This window comes from Lonchura striata, chromosome 1 (genome assembly GCF_050655825.1).
Source record: "Lonchura striata isolate lonStrDom1 chromosome 1, ASM5065582v1, whole genome shotgun sequence".
Lineage (NCBI taxonomy): Eukaryota > Metazoa > Chordata > Aves > Passeriformes > Estrildidae > Lonchura > Lonchura striata.
The window spans coordinates 69,060,964-69,076,163 of NC_140703.1; the positions used below are offsets into that span (position 1 = coordinate 69,060,964).

At 39.1% G+C, this 15,200-nt stretch overlaps 1 protein-coding gene across 7 annotated transcripts in view; it reads right to left on the reverse strand.

The window, feature by feature from the left end:
• The window catches only part of PDS5B (PDS5 cohesin associated factor B), a 99,083-nt gene extending 84,288 nt beyond the window's left edge, over positions 1-14,795 (reverse strand). For 3 of the 7 annotated variants that reach the window (XM_021541936.4, XM_085579380.1, XM_021541934.4), the window contains exon 1: positions 14,663-14,795. The gene's annotated coding sequence lies outside the window, so the exon portion shown is untranslated. Of the gene's footprint in view, positions 1-13,128; positions 13,654-14,635 lie in introns of those variants that run through there. The other 4 variants (XM_085579369.1, XM_085579338.1, XM_085579378.1 and 1 more) reach the window with 4 other exon arrangements.
• Between the last annotated feature and the right edge of the window lie 405 nt (positions 14,796-15,200).

The window sequence follows — 15,200 nt, forward strand, 5'->3', positions numbered from 1 at the left end:
TTTCAATGTATAAAGAACTAAATATACATTTCCACAGTTCATATCACTACAACAAGAAAGCGTAGCCAAAAAAAAAAGGATTGGCAAATATTCATCAACACTTTCTCCACAACCAAGCAGGATGACCACTGGCCTCTCACTGTCACAGGCCATTCCATCAACAATCCAAAAACAGTTTTGAAGATGCAAAGACATTTTCCTAACTTGTGTCATGGGGCATTGCAAGGAAGCAAAATATTTTCCATCTCATAAATCACACTACAGATTTCACTCCAAAGCTCTACTCCTTTTTCAGCATACAGTTGGTAATGTCTTCTTATTATTTATATGCATGTCTTTATTTTTGAACCTTCAGTGGGTAACATCCTTGTAAGAATTAATATAAACCATGACAAACGCTTGAAGATCACTAACTTTGTTTCAACAACATAGTACCTAGGAAAAAATTTGTCAATATGTCAAAAAATTTGCCAAAGTTTGTCAATTCCACAAAATATGCAACAAGATATCATTAAGAGATTACCCAGCAACTTACAGAAGTGGAAGAGGCAGGCATCTTTCTACTTCATTAGTATTATTAATAAAACACAAATAACGTAACAATTTAAATAATTTACAAAAATTCTTTACATCCTGGTAAATTCCTGCTGGCATATAGCTGATTGACAACAATTGATCAAGGTGAGAAGTGAGTTTGGTGTTAGAGACTTGCATTATCCAACTGGCACTAAACTAAACCTATTTCCATAATGTATCTACTGTTAGGGAGTTATAACTTGGCTATAAAAAGCCACCCCAAGATGAAATTTGGCAAGCTGAAATTAATTTTCTGCTGTTGAATAAAATAGAAAACTTTACTGAGTTGGACCAAAGGTGCTTATGTAAATCCAGGTCATTCTTCATACTGATTCAGGTATAATGCCTAGACTAATACTTTCCATTCTCTTTTATAAATGTATCATGTTATCCTGTTTACTTAACTATCATTAAATCAAGATACTAGTATTATCCATAATAGCAATAAAATGCTAGCTTCCATTTCTCTAAGGCAGCATAGTAAGGACTATTACAGGAAGAATTTACAGAAGCCACTAGTTAAATGTCTTCTGGAATGAAGACCCAAATTATAAGGTAGAAGTAACACTCTCAGGCCAACAAATGACATAAAAAGTACTGGGTTTCACTACAGAATGCCATTAATGGCAGTCCTTTGACAGTCATACATAAGTAATAACCTGTTGAAATTAGGAAATACTTTTTTCAAACTTACACCGAAAATACAGCAAAGCTCATTAAGTTTCTTTATTAACATATTAAGTAAGCACTTTGTGGAAAATTAAAAGATGTGCATGCGGTAACTGTGCAAGAAGAGACATCATCACAACATAGAGGATTTAGAGGATTCAGAAAAGAACAAAGAAGAAAAGATTAAGACATGATACCAAAATCAGCCCATGTGCACTCAAGGGCCTCAAACAACTTAAACAGAGCTGCAATCAGTTAGCGAATGATCCCAGGCAAGCCCCCACTTCTGCTGATATGTTGGTACCGAATACTTTCTACTTGCTAAAACTTAGGGAGGCTTTCTTTAATGAAGTTTAAAAAAAATCTTATCTCAGCACACAGCTCTCTCCAGTGGTGTTGCAGGCACTTGCAGCTTCCACAAAATATACGTGACCCAACTTTCAAGTTTCAGCATTTTTCCAGATGTTATTGTTGTCATTTTTCCTTTAAGGAAACTGCCTCTTTTTATGCCATTTATGAAACAGTATTTTCACTAAAACACACTCAAACTATATAAAAAAAAAAATAAAATCAGAAACTATATAAATGAATTCACTATTAAACCATTCAACAATCTACGGAAAAATAAAAATTCCTTATTATTCTGAGATCTCTGCTTTCACACTTCTACTCAAGAACAAGTAAAAGGGAATGTAGGCTTATTTCAGTGTATGGCTGCAGGAAAATAAATTACAAAGAGATAAAAACTGGAAGGCAATAGTAAAATAATCTGACAAAGAAAGAAGCATGTAGGCTGACTAAAGATGATTTTAATAAAATATACATCTGCAATATATTTGTCAGTTAGCCAAATACTAGGGAAAACATTCCTTAGGTAGTCACATTATGCAAGCATACTACACAATATCTTAAGAAAAGACAAACCATGACGAGTCTTCAGAGTGTTCAAACAGAAGTAATTTGGTGATGTACATAACTCCAACAGGGGGGCCACATGTAATGTCCATGCCAAAGGAACAAAATTAAGCTTTAAGCTTTTGTACCCATGACTGGGGTGCAAGAAAAGTTTTTTCTACTACTAAGTGAACTCCAACAACCTCTTAGTGAAATTGTAAGTACTAATTAGAGCCTTCAAAACAGGACAGTTCTACCACAAAGCCCAGGAAATACAAAAATAAAGACAAAATTGAAGCTAAAGCGAGATATCCATTGTAAAAAAATTACAAAAAATGTAAAAAAAATGTACTTCAGTGGCTAGAATCAAAAAGGAAGTATTGCTGTATAGTAATGACTGCAAAGAAAGAAGTTACTGAAGTAGCCTATAAAATCAGCTGAATACCCATTTTCAAAGAAATGGCTGGTAAAACTTTCCTGTGACCAACTGGTAACAGGTATCTTTAATGAGAAGTTACTGTGTCTACACTTAGGAACTCTACATTTTCAAATCAAAGCAATCACCTGGGCACCATCCAAGAATTCATGAACCTCTGTGGACCACAAAGATTTTTAAAGGTATTTAAAAATTAAGGTGCAGTACCCTTCAATTTAAAAAATTTAAATTAACTTTTAAAATTAAGGTATACTGCAAGAAAATAAAAGCAGCACTCCTATTACTAATGCAAAGAAAAAAAAAAAGTAATAATACTACCACTAAAGCTACACTAGTTTGATATCAGTAATATTTTGAGAGTTTAAAAAAATTTGCATGCTGAAGTCAGAATTTCAAAAACAGGGATAAATATAGCTTCTAGATTTATTATATTACTCAGGGATAATTTATGTTTGGTTTATCTGTGATAAAACAATCAGCACTTTGCTCGCACCAAATATCATTTATTATGGAAGCATTAAAGTGGAAATCATAGATGGATGCAGAGATGGATTAGACTGTCATTCAGTAAAACACTGAAAGTTTAGAGCAACAGAAATGTTTACAAATATAAAGACTGCATATGAACACCTAAACAAGAATATACACACTAACTAAAAAATTCAGCTGTAAGGGGAAAATAACACGGGTCTAAAGAGGGGCCAATGTCTAGGTTACAGTCTCATGATGGTTTTTCTATTCAACATTAATTCTAGGACAAGTTACCTCAAGAACCTTCTCTCCTCACTGAAGATACTCAAGCACTATGTGGACACAATCCTATACAATGTGATCTAGGGCAACCCTGCTTGTGCTCAGAGAGGTTGGACCAGGTGACCCACTGTGGTCCCTTCCAACCTGACCCTGACCCTTTTTTTCTGTGAAAGAAAGAAATAAAGCAATGCCCACAAAACCAAAACTTCATCACCTAACAGACATCTTAAGGTACTAAGAAGAATTAGCTTGGAATACTATGTGCAGCCACCAGCACCTATCATCCAGGTAGTATAAACTGGAAGTGCCCATGAAGTCTATTACATGAGGACAGCACAAAGGTGACAAGAAAAGACTGCCAGAAGGGTAAGTAGAAAAGAGACAGAAACCACCACAAATCACACAAATACCAGGAGATCCCACCCAAAGAAAATGAATCATGTAAGACAAAAGGTCAAAGATAAATAGCTCAGTGAAGAAAAACTGATCACGAGAGGCAGACTTCTAGTTTTTAAATTAAAATTCAAGAATTAACTTCTTGTCAATATCTGAAACAAAATATCCAAATGGAATACGGTACAACTTGATCAACATGCAGAGATTAGACCCTTGCTTTCATATGGTACATTAGGAAAAGCAGACCATGAACTCCACAAAACATTTTTTTTCCAGAATCACCAGAAACACTGGAAGTTCTTAGGCTGATGCTCTAAAAGAAGAGAAGAACTGACAACCAGCCTAGGTATCAAAATTCCACAATATTATGGATGTAATGATTTATGGTCATAATATTGACACAGCTGTCTTTTACCAGGGAAGTTACTTGAAGATTTAGTAAGGCAGGAATTATTTGTTTCCTTCCTCCAGCTGCTAGAAAAGAATGGAGGAAAAGAGGCAGGAATTGCTACTTTTCTTTACATTAGCTACTTTCAAAAAGCAGTCATAGAAACCTCAGATACCTTGCATTATGTAATTTCAAATTATTAACAACTGTAGTACTCAGACAAGCAGAAAAAAATAAAAAACATGCAAGAATGGCATGGAAGCCAAGAGGAAAATAAAGGAAACGTAACAAGAAGCGGGAGACAATTACAACACACAGACATCAGGCACAACTCAAGTTTAACCTCTGTGTTGACCCTTGGAAGGAAACAACACTTGGTATTATTTTAGCGTACCATTTCTTTGGCTAAAGGTGCCTTATTAGTCTTACCATGAAACTTTGTTGGTTTTTTTGTTTGTTTTGGGGTATTTTGGTAAAGATTAAAACTAAACAAATGTCCCCCCCAAGGGAAAAAAAACCCAATACTAAGAACATGAAAAAAACCAAAACAAAATACTAAAAATAAATAAGCAACTAAAATAAAACTTTAAAAAATACTAGTATGCTAGTATTTTTATGTATACAGAAGCAAAATTACATTATGTAAAACTTCACAATGGTCAACCTATACAAAGTTGCTTTTGTAACAAGTCAGAATTCCTATACCTAAATGAGATACACTTCCCATTCCTAACTTTGCATATAATGTTAAAAAACACAAAATTATATGCTTTACAACCCCACTGCAAATTATTTGATACAGAATTACTAATGATCCAACAAAGAATGCTAGTGGGGTGGACTGAACTGTAAGACCTAAAAAAAGCATGGGTATTCAACTGCAAAGTCAGATGCTGTTCTACACAACAGTGCATCCACTCCTAATCAACATGAATTATAAACAGACATTTATATTATAACTGCATATAGCAATCTTAGTACCAAAAAAACATTCAGCTGAGTGTTTTACAAATAGAAGTTGTCTACCCAGATGGCTTCTATCAGTTCAGCTTTTCTTCCCAGCTAAAACACTTCATTTTGCTTTTTGCAAAACTGTGTCAGAAAAGCAGACTGAAAAAAATAACTGTGTCCCCAAAGACAGGGAAAGAACCCATAACTGATTACAAAGCACAGATTAGATGAAGACATACAACCTGGTGAACTAAGTGCATTATAAGACCACAAGGACCAGCAACAGTTTCACAATCTAATCACCTACTGTCATCTATGGATCTATCAAGTAAGATCACTTAAAAAAAAAAAAAGCTGAAGATCCTTTTATTATTTAAAAGTCTTAACTTACCTTTGACACCTACCTCAACACTCAACCAATATGTAAGTTCTCTGCCAATAATATATTGACTCCTGTAGCTTCTTCTAATACAGTTATTCAACCTTTACAATTATTTAGCCCTATGGGGTTGAATTTTCACAGAATGGTCGAGGTTGGAACTCTGGAGATCACCTGGTCAAATCTCCCTGCTGAAGAAGGGTCGCCTACAGCTGGTTTGCCAAGGAGTGCATCCAGATGGCTTTTGAGGATCTCCCAGGATGGTGACCTTGCAAATGCCCAGAGCAACCCTATGCTGGTTCTTGACCGCTGTCATGGTGAAAACATTCAGAACGAACCTCTTGTGTTCCAGTGTGTGCACACTGCCTCTGGATCTATTACTGGGCACCACTGAGTGGAGTCTGTCTCTAGCTCCTTTGTATCCCACTTTCAGAAATTTGCGTATACATAAGTACATTTTAGTCCTGTTTTTTGTATAAACAGGAGCATATGTACAGCTATGTCAACTTTCTTGACAGTAAATTTACAAACTCTGGTTCATCTTCTGTTAAATATTTAGTTACCCTTCAGTTGTAGCTCATCATTCACATTAGGATGTAAGGAGATGGAACGAAGCTGCATTGGAGGAAGTTCAGATTGGACTTTAGGAAAAGGTTCTTCACTGGCAGGTGATCAGTTATCCCTCTCAGAGTTCAAGAAGTATCTGGACAACACTCTTAATTATATTATTTAGTTCTAGGTAGTCCTGTGCGGAGCAGGGATTTGGACTTAACGACCCTTATGAGTTCCTTCCAGCTTGAGAATTTCTATGGTTCTATGCCACATTTGCTGCACAATGACAGACAAACTTCTGGCATGCATCACTATGTGGGCTGTGCTTCTGTCAGGCTCAGATCTGTGCTGATGTGCAGTAAGGACATGGACCTCATTTTACCAGACTGGATCACTGCCTTACAGTACCCTGTAATCCACTTCCCAGAAGACCTCTCCTCCTATCCAGGAGAGCATTAAAAAAAAAAAAAATCAAATCAAAAACTATGATGAAAAATTGTATTATACTCCCCACTGGATTGTGTTCCATAAAGAGCAAACACTAGGACACAAGTAACACCTATAGGAAGCTAATGCTTATTCATTTTAAAAGAACAAGGTTTACAACTAAAAGGAGGAAGTTTTAAATTATTAATAAAGAAACATAACTGCTCGCACTATGCCTGTAAGCATACAATCATGATACAACAGACAACAGTTCAGAGAGTTTCTACCTATTACTTAAAGGTATAAGAACTTTTCATGTACACAAAAGAACTGCTCATTGCTCTCTCCTTATGCCCCTGAAGTTAGAAGGTTCACATAGACAAACCAGACTAACAAACACATCTGGTAAATCCTGCTGACAGCTGAATCCATCACTAATCCACCTGTCTGCTTACATCCAGATGTTGCCGTTTCTTTAGCATAAAAAGTTGGATTTGTTCACACCTCAGCCAAATTCTCAGTTTGAGAGCAGTCTGTCTTAATTAAGACAAAAAGCTCAGCTTACCACAGAAACAGCTGAGGTTTGGACACACATCTACTAACTCCACTGCACAGACCAACAAGCTCTATCAAAGGGACTAGAAAATTTAGGGGTTACAGAAAGGCATTCAACCAAGAAGCAAAGTTAGTGAGAGGGAAGAAAAAGGGGGGGAAAGGGAAACAATAGAAACAAAACACACAAAAAATCCCAAACAAAATCCCACCGCCATGCACCACTGCTGACATACCCTATCAGCCTTGAGGCTCCTAAAATGCACAATGTACATAAGCATCTGAAGGGAAGGCATCAAGAGGATGGAGCCAGGCTCTTCATTGTGGTGTCAAGCAATAGGACAAGAGGCAATGGGCAGAAACTGATGCACTAAGTTCCATCTGAAGACAAAGAACAACTCCTTTTTCATAGGGATGACTGAGCACTGAAACAGGCAGCCTAGAAAAGGTGTAAAGTCTCCTTCCCCAGAGACACTCAAAAGCCATCAGGACATAGCCCCAAGTAATTTGCTTTCAGGGACACTGTTGGAGCCAGGGGACTCAACTAGAATTTCTCCAGTGGTCCCTTCCAGCCTCTTCTATTCTATGATCCTGTAAAGCCTAAGACGCATTGAAGAAGGTGAGAGAGGAAGTACCTTGTACAATGAAGGATTGGAAGCCCAAGAGGTATGAGGACAAACTAGACAGAGAAGTCACTAAACAGAGACCAGAGTAGAAAGATCAGCTGCAGCTGGCAGGAGGAAAATGCAGCCCCAGCAGGTGTCAGTCCTTTCCAGAGCATACAGTGTGCAAACACCACATTACACAGCCCTTCTACCAGTAACAAATACTTGCAAGAATCCACTGAAAAGCTCTCATATCTCACCCCACCTAAAGCTGCTAAAAGAGAAAAACTCATTGCTGCTAATATCATTCCATCAATTAGTCATACATACAAAGCTAAAGGTTACATCCTAAAGACTGACAGAAGCACATTCACACAGTGACTTTGTTTACTACGTTCGATTAAAAAGGAACAATGAAAATACAGAAATAGTTGTAAAATCATTTATAAAGAGTTAAGAAACAGATTTAAAGTTTCTTATACAATATTAAAGAGAATACACACAAAGGATATACCTGATCCTTCACTACTTTTTTTCCACACCATAGGAGTTCTTTTACATTCAAAGTAAAGAAGCTATTCAATTTTTCTCCTTATAATTTTATGCATGTCCCTTATTAGACTCCATTTAAGCCACACTCTGAAGAGACTTAATTTCTTCCTGGGCTTTTTTAATGTTTCACAACTGTACTATGTTAGCATGCCATAAAAATTAACTTGTTTTTTGCAACACTTTCACTAATTTTTCATAAAAATAAGTATTTGTCTCATTTAATAGATTACTAACCCAAGATACAGACTGAAGTTTAAGAACTAGCAACCAATTTTGCCTATGCAGGAATTTAGGAGAAAGAATTTAGGACACAACTTTTAAAGTATGCCAATTTATCCAGCACCACATCTAAAACTCAAGCATCTGTTGAGCCAAGCAGAAGTAGTCCAGGTCTAGAGCCTGTCTCCCAGGAAATCAATGCACTACTAATAAGCTCTTGTGGGAAGTTTGGTTTAAACAGACTTGCCTGGGATCACAAGAAACTGACACAAAGAATGAATTCCAGTATCCCAAAGTGACATTCAATCATTCAAATTACTAAATATGCTTCTCCCTTCCCACAGTCCCCTGTCAATTCATCTTACATTTTCGAGCTTTTGGAAAATATGTGTGCCGACTTTCATATGCAATTCTAATTCCTAAATACAGTGGGTTGAAAATACCTCAACATGTTATAACTAAAGAGTACCATAACATATGCTTAGAAGCACAAAAATTAATTTCAATTGTTTACCGTTCTTAAAAAGAATTTGCAATTTAAATATTGTTTTAAAGCTTTTTTTATGTAATACAGGGGGCAATGGCCCATTAAGAAATAAAAAATTACTTTAAATGTGCTTTTATATGTATATACAAAATGCAGTATGGACAGCCTAATGGAGAACTTACTGCAGGCAACATTTGTAACTCTGAGGAAAATTTTCCAAATGTTTCACATTCTCAAAGTACAGATCAGCCAGTAATTAAAAAAAAAAGTGCAGAATATTTATTCCCAAAAATTGTACATGCATCAAAATCTTTTTTCTTAGTTCTTGGAAGCATTTCTGTAGCTGAAGAAATTATGAACTGCATGATCCAAATTAGGCAAATGGAAGACAAAATGCATCTCCTGTTTGTTGTCCCTTTGAAAAACTTCCTCAACTCTTTTGAAGAGTATGTCATTGGCTTACCTATTCTTTCTTTCATTTTGAATACCCAGGAAAGAAAAGTTATAGCCTTATTCTGACCAGATCATACTCAGAGGAAAAAAAGTAAATGTAAACTTTATTTTGTACCATGAATTAAGTGATTTTGTCTCTTTTAGACTTTTGAAAAGCACTGGGTGGCACTTAGACTGTCCACATACATAGTCCCTCACAAAAGTTTTCACGAAGTGATGACACAAAAAGCTACAGTTACTTCCATATACTTTGTTTCTGTGTTCAGGAACTACACATAATGCTACATCCTGAGCCGCCAAGTAACAAATCAACAAAATTAACAGAGAAAATAGCACACCTAATGGCAAGCTGCATAGCATCTCTGTACACTTTCCTCAAGAAAAGTCTTTGAAATTTTACATAGGCAGATGCAGAAACTTTTTTTAAAAAAATCCCTAAATGTAATTACAAGATTCCATGAAGTGTCTTCTGCTCAGTTCTTGTAACTGACAACAATTCAATTATTTTTTGTTAAGAACAAAAATCTAACATATGTAGTGACAAAGATTTCCTAGAAATCAGATTGTCTTCACTGGAACGTACATGTAAGTGACAAAGCAGTATGAACAGAAGTGAACAGTCAAATTCAAGGCAGCCCAAATATTACATACAAGAAGTTTTGATTTTCATTTTTTTCAGGACTTCCTCATGAGCAGTATGTTTCTACTTACTGTGGGTAACTATTAGGTTTTTGGTCGGTTGGGGTTTTTTTTCCTTACAGTTGTTTTTTATTGGTTGCTTTTCTTTCTAAGACTTTCAGGATGAAGTTTTTTTGACCCTGAAGAGAGCTAAAATGTGGATATACTGGGGTGTCTCAGAGAGAACCAAAGGCTGCTTTGGCAGAAGTTGTGGACAACCAACTTCTCAAGAGTCACTTCCTAAGTTATCACATTTTAGCTGAATCAAATAATCAAATAATATATGTATAAAAGGGTTACAGACTCCTGTCCCCAGCACAGGAAGGACATCAGGCAGCAAGCCCAGAGGAGGGACACAAAGTTGATTAGAGGTATGGACCACCTCTCCTATGAGGAAAGGCTGAGAGAATTGGGATTGAAGAGAGACTTCAGGCTGACCTAACTGTGACCTTCCAGTACATGAAGGGAGCCTACAAGAAAGATGTATGGACTTTTCACAAGAGCATGTAATGACAGGATGAGAGAGATTGGCTTCAAACTGAGAGTAGGCTTAGATTAGATATTGGGAAAAATTCTTTACTCTGAGGGTAGTGAGACAGTGGAAAAGGCTGCCCACAGTCTGTGGATGCCCCATCCCTGGGAGTGTTTAAGGACAGGTTGGATGGGGCCCTGGGCAACCTGGTCTAGTGGAAGGTTCCCTGTCCATGGCATAGCAGTTGAAACTATATCATCTTTAAGGTCCCTTCCAACCTAGATCATTCTATGTTCTATGAATTTGTAGTTTAGGTGACTACAATGGAAGCAATTAAGACAATAACATTTTTGACTGCTAACTTTGTGTCTTTTTTTGTCCATTAAAAAGCATGGAAGTGAAGCATCTAATTTCAGCAGCAGAAACATTCACCAGGATTCCTAATTAAGTCAGAGAAAAAGTACAAACAGTTAGTATTGTCTAGAACTGATCCTTAAAGAACAGGGTCTGAATTAGAAAACCCCAGATGGGGTCCTGATCCCTAGTTACGGTACTCCCGTATAAATGGTGACAGACACAAGATGATTAGTACAAACATCCCCATCTGTTCCCAATGAGGTATGGCACTTTTTAAATTATTATTTCTTGAAGCATATTAATACCTAAGTTGTTGTGAGCTGAAAAAATAGAACCAAAGATTAGGAAGCATTAAACAAGCAGAATGTTTTTCCAGTGCTTGTGGTCAGATGCAAAAGTGAAATTTCCAGATAGGGACAAAGTAATAGAGGTATTAACTCTCAGAACCTACTTTGAGGACTTCTTCACACTTTAGAAAAGGCTGAAAAGCAGTATACACTGAGACAGACAGTAACAACCTTTAAAAAAAATAGAGGTGTTAACATTTTGATTCTAAGAAATTAAAATATTACTTGCATTTAATTTAATTCTTTAAGTTGGATTTGTTACAGCAAATATTCACATAAACAGCTTTTTTTTTTTTATTGTGGAATCCTTAATGTTCCAAAGAGGTTTTGAAACAAACCACTAACTTCCTAAAATAACAAAGTTAATTTTCATTCATACGCTTCACTTTTCATAATATTTTCTTACTTTTCCTTTACAGAACTATATTAAGTTCTGTTCTTAGTAACAAAGGTAAGCAGATAAAAAACATCTCAGCTTTTCTACAAGACTACATTCAACTGAAGAGGCTACCAATGGTAAAGCAAGAGGTATGTAATTTATATACATGCATAGTCTTGACTTTTAGATGTTCAGTCTCCAAGGGAAAGAAAATATTCTCTTTTTAAAAGCCTATATTTTACAATTCTTTAAAAGCCCTGATTCCTTCCCAGATCTATCAGTGCTGTTCAGATGCTCCAGAGGGTCTACAGATCTGGAAAATGAACACACTTCACCACTAAGCACTATCACACTAACACACCTTTTAAAAGTTTCCTCAGTTTTTTCCCTTACCACCTAGTTTCAGAATTGACTGAAAGCCTCCAGTATTCTCTCAGTCTATCCGACGATTATTTCAGGTTTAGTACTGATATTTTGTGATAAGAGTAAAAACACCATTACTTTAGATAGGTGTTAGAAGAAGAATGATACTGACAAGTGGTAAGACAATGTTCCACATATCAGAACTACTTTTTGATTCTAAAAAGGAACTTCTCTGAAGGAAAGACATACCTTCCTCTTTCTTGGCATAATACTTGGGGCAAGCAATATAAAGGAAGAGGATATTAGAGTGAAACTGATAGGGAAAAATAATGAATTGCAGTATCACATTTTCCTTCCATCTCAAATTTTGCATACTTTTACTATTCAGCTTCACATTTTCTTATTTGTTGCTCCCATGAAAATTCTTCTTGTGCAACAAGTAGTCTTTATCACCTCTTCCAATTCAGGTTTAAAGAAATAAAAACCATTAACACCAAACACCTTTAAATGAAAATCCTTTACTAAACCAGAAGACTCATACCCATACTACACATACACCCTCTTACTCTTCTGTAAAGCTATAAATTGTGTGACTGAATGAAGAAAGAGGAAAAAGGCATAAATTGAAAGCTTGGTAGAGAGCAACATCCCAAAAGAAAATGCATCTCTCCCAATTTATAGGAGGTAACAGAACCTCCTGTTCTACAGGATAAAAATGGATAATGCTTGAGGTTATGCCCATATTTCATTACTGTGCTTTCCCAAATGCTAGCAATGACTTTCAGCTTTTATATGGTCAATTACAACTTAATAATGACTTAGGTGACTTGCTCAATTTCAGTTCATAAGTACTCATGTTAGATAAAGTCTAAATTCATTATTTACAAGAGAAAAAAGAAGTTGTATGCAAGTACTAAACATATGATTTTCCATTTTAATTTAGTTGTTTCATTAAAAGCTGAACCATAGTTTATCCAATCTGTATACTAACTAGTAAAGAGGATGCAAGAAACGCATAGGCAAATTCTACAGTATAGTATCTGTATAAAAATCCCAAACAAAACACCACACTCCACCCAGACACATCATACCCTCAACCTTACAGTAATTAAGTTCAACCTTGCTTCAGACACAGACACAAGATGTCATGCAAGTGCTAAAGTACTAAACTACTTCCTCCAGCAGTGCACCGTTTCAAACGCTGTGATGCACATGATACACATACCTCTGCTAAACCACCTTACCTGATGGCCTGTCACTGTCAGTCTTCTTTCAGGTGGTCTGAGCATGGCATACATTCAGCTCTTCCACTTCTTTTTGAAGAGTTACTTTACACAGTGTAATATCTAGCATATCTAACATAAAAAACATACCAGGCAAAATTTCTACCACCTGAAAACTGAACAACTCCACTAGTTTGAAAGGGGAAAACCTGAAAGAATGCACATCACCGTACTCCCTTCCCAAAACGTGATTTGATGCTCATTTTCAACTATAAAGCCACTCAAATTTTCAACGCTCTTTCTACTCCATCCCCAGTGAAGAGAAATCAATTACAGCTAAAGCACCCACCCGGCAAGCACAAAACAAAGACCAACACGAGAACGCTTCAGCAGTTGTATTAAACGGGAAAACATAACGCCTAACTAAATAATCAAAGCTCTCAGAAAGCAACCACGAAGCTAGCAAGCATAAAAGTCGGAATAAGGCTAGCAAGACAAAATCCAGCTCTGTAGGAGCCGGTCTGCTGCAGTTTAATTTCCAGGACTGTTGACCATCATTAATTGTTGATTTGTTTTAAAGAACAGATAGTGATTTACTTGCAGCAGGATGAAGTTACGGACCTAAATTCCTGACCGGAGGCTCTCAACGTAAACAATACATAACCTATAAATTAACCATTCTCCATCTGGCAATTCAGATGTAAAATTCATAGTTTTCCATCTACCAGGCGGCGGCAACCACCCCCCCCAAGCTCCCCCCCGTTCTCCCTTCCCGAGCCTGATGCAAAGTGGGAGGGAAAAAGAAAGAGGAGGAATGGAAGGGGGCAAAAAAAAAAAATTAAAAAAAAATTTAAAAAAGCTAAGCCAGCATGAAAGAACCAGGCTCGCACACAAGTAGGAACGCAGCAAACCGCGGTCCCCGGCACCTCTTCCCGCTGAGGAGCACTGCGAAGTGCGGCGCGGAGAGACCGAAGCGGGCGCGGAGGGGACGGGGATGTCCCCGCGCTCAGCCCGGGAAGCAGGCGCGCGGGGCGGCGGGACCCCGCGGAGCGGGGAGCAGGCCGGCTGCCCGGGGCACGGAGGAAAGGGACACCCGGGAAGCCGCCGCCACTCACTCAGTCGCTCCTAGCCACGGGCGAGCAGCCTCCCCACCCCCCCTCCCCGCCACTCCGCGCCGCGAGGAGCCACCAGCGCCGGGCGCGACACCGCCCGCCGCGCCACCGGGGCGAGGGGCTGCCCCGGGCCCCCGCGCACCCCAGCCAAGGTCACCCCATCGCCCCGGGCGGCGGGCGGGAGGGGGGAATTCAGTATTTGACGGCGGCCACGGAAAAGGGGGGAGGGGAGCAGCCCCGCGGAGGGGCGAGGGGGATGGGAAGGGGGAGCTCCACCGCGGGCCAGGGGAAGCTCTGCCCTCCCGCTCCCCCTCTGCTGCCCGTCCCCCTCCAGCGCTGCCCGCGGAGCTCGGTCCGGGCGGGCGTCCCTCACGCCCCCGGATAGGGAAAATGGAGCGGGGACGGGGTGGGGGTACCTGCGGCCGAGGTGCCGCGCTCCTTACCCCGCTGCAGCCGCCTCGCCTCGCTGGTCGCAGGCGGGTCCGCTCCGCGCTGCCGCCGCTTCGGGCTCGGAGAGGCGCTGCCGCCGCCGCCGCCGCAGCCAATCGCCGCCAGCCCCCTCCCCTTCCGCAGCTCGCCCCGGTCCCCCTGCCGGCTTCAAAATGGCGCCAACTCGTCTCCGGCTGCTCCAATAGAACCGCCGAGGGGAGCGAGCGCGGCCAGCGCGGGGCAGCAGCGCCCCCTGCCGGCCCGGCCGGGGCTGAGGGTGGGCCCGGGCCGGCTCCCGCTGGTGTGCGCGCCGTGGGCGACTGAGGCAAGCGCTTCCCCAAAACGGCGAATTACTAAAGGATTGTTGTAAAAAAAAAAAGGAATAAAGCCGCTTAACTGAGGAGAAAGAGCAGGAAAAGTAGCATAAGTCACTTTGCTCTTGCTTCAGTGAGTGCAAGAGTTTGAGGGGAGCCCTTACAGGAAAACGCAAACAGAAAAGTAAAGGTGGTTTCTTCTTGCCACTGCAGCTAAAAGGCTTCATTTATTGTAGAA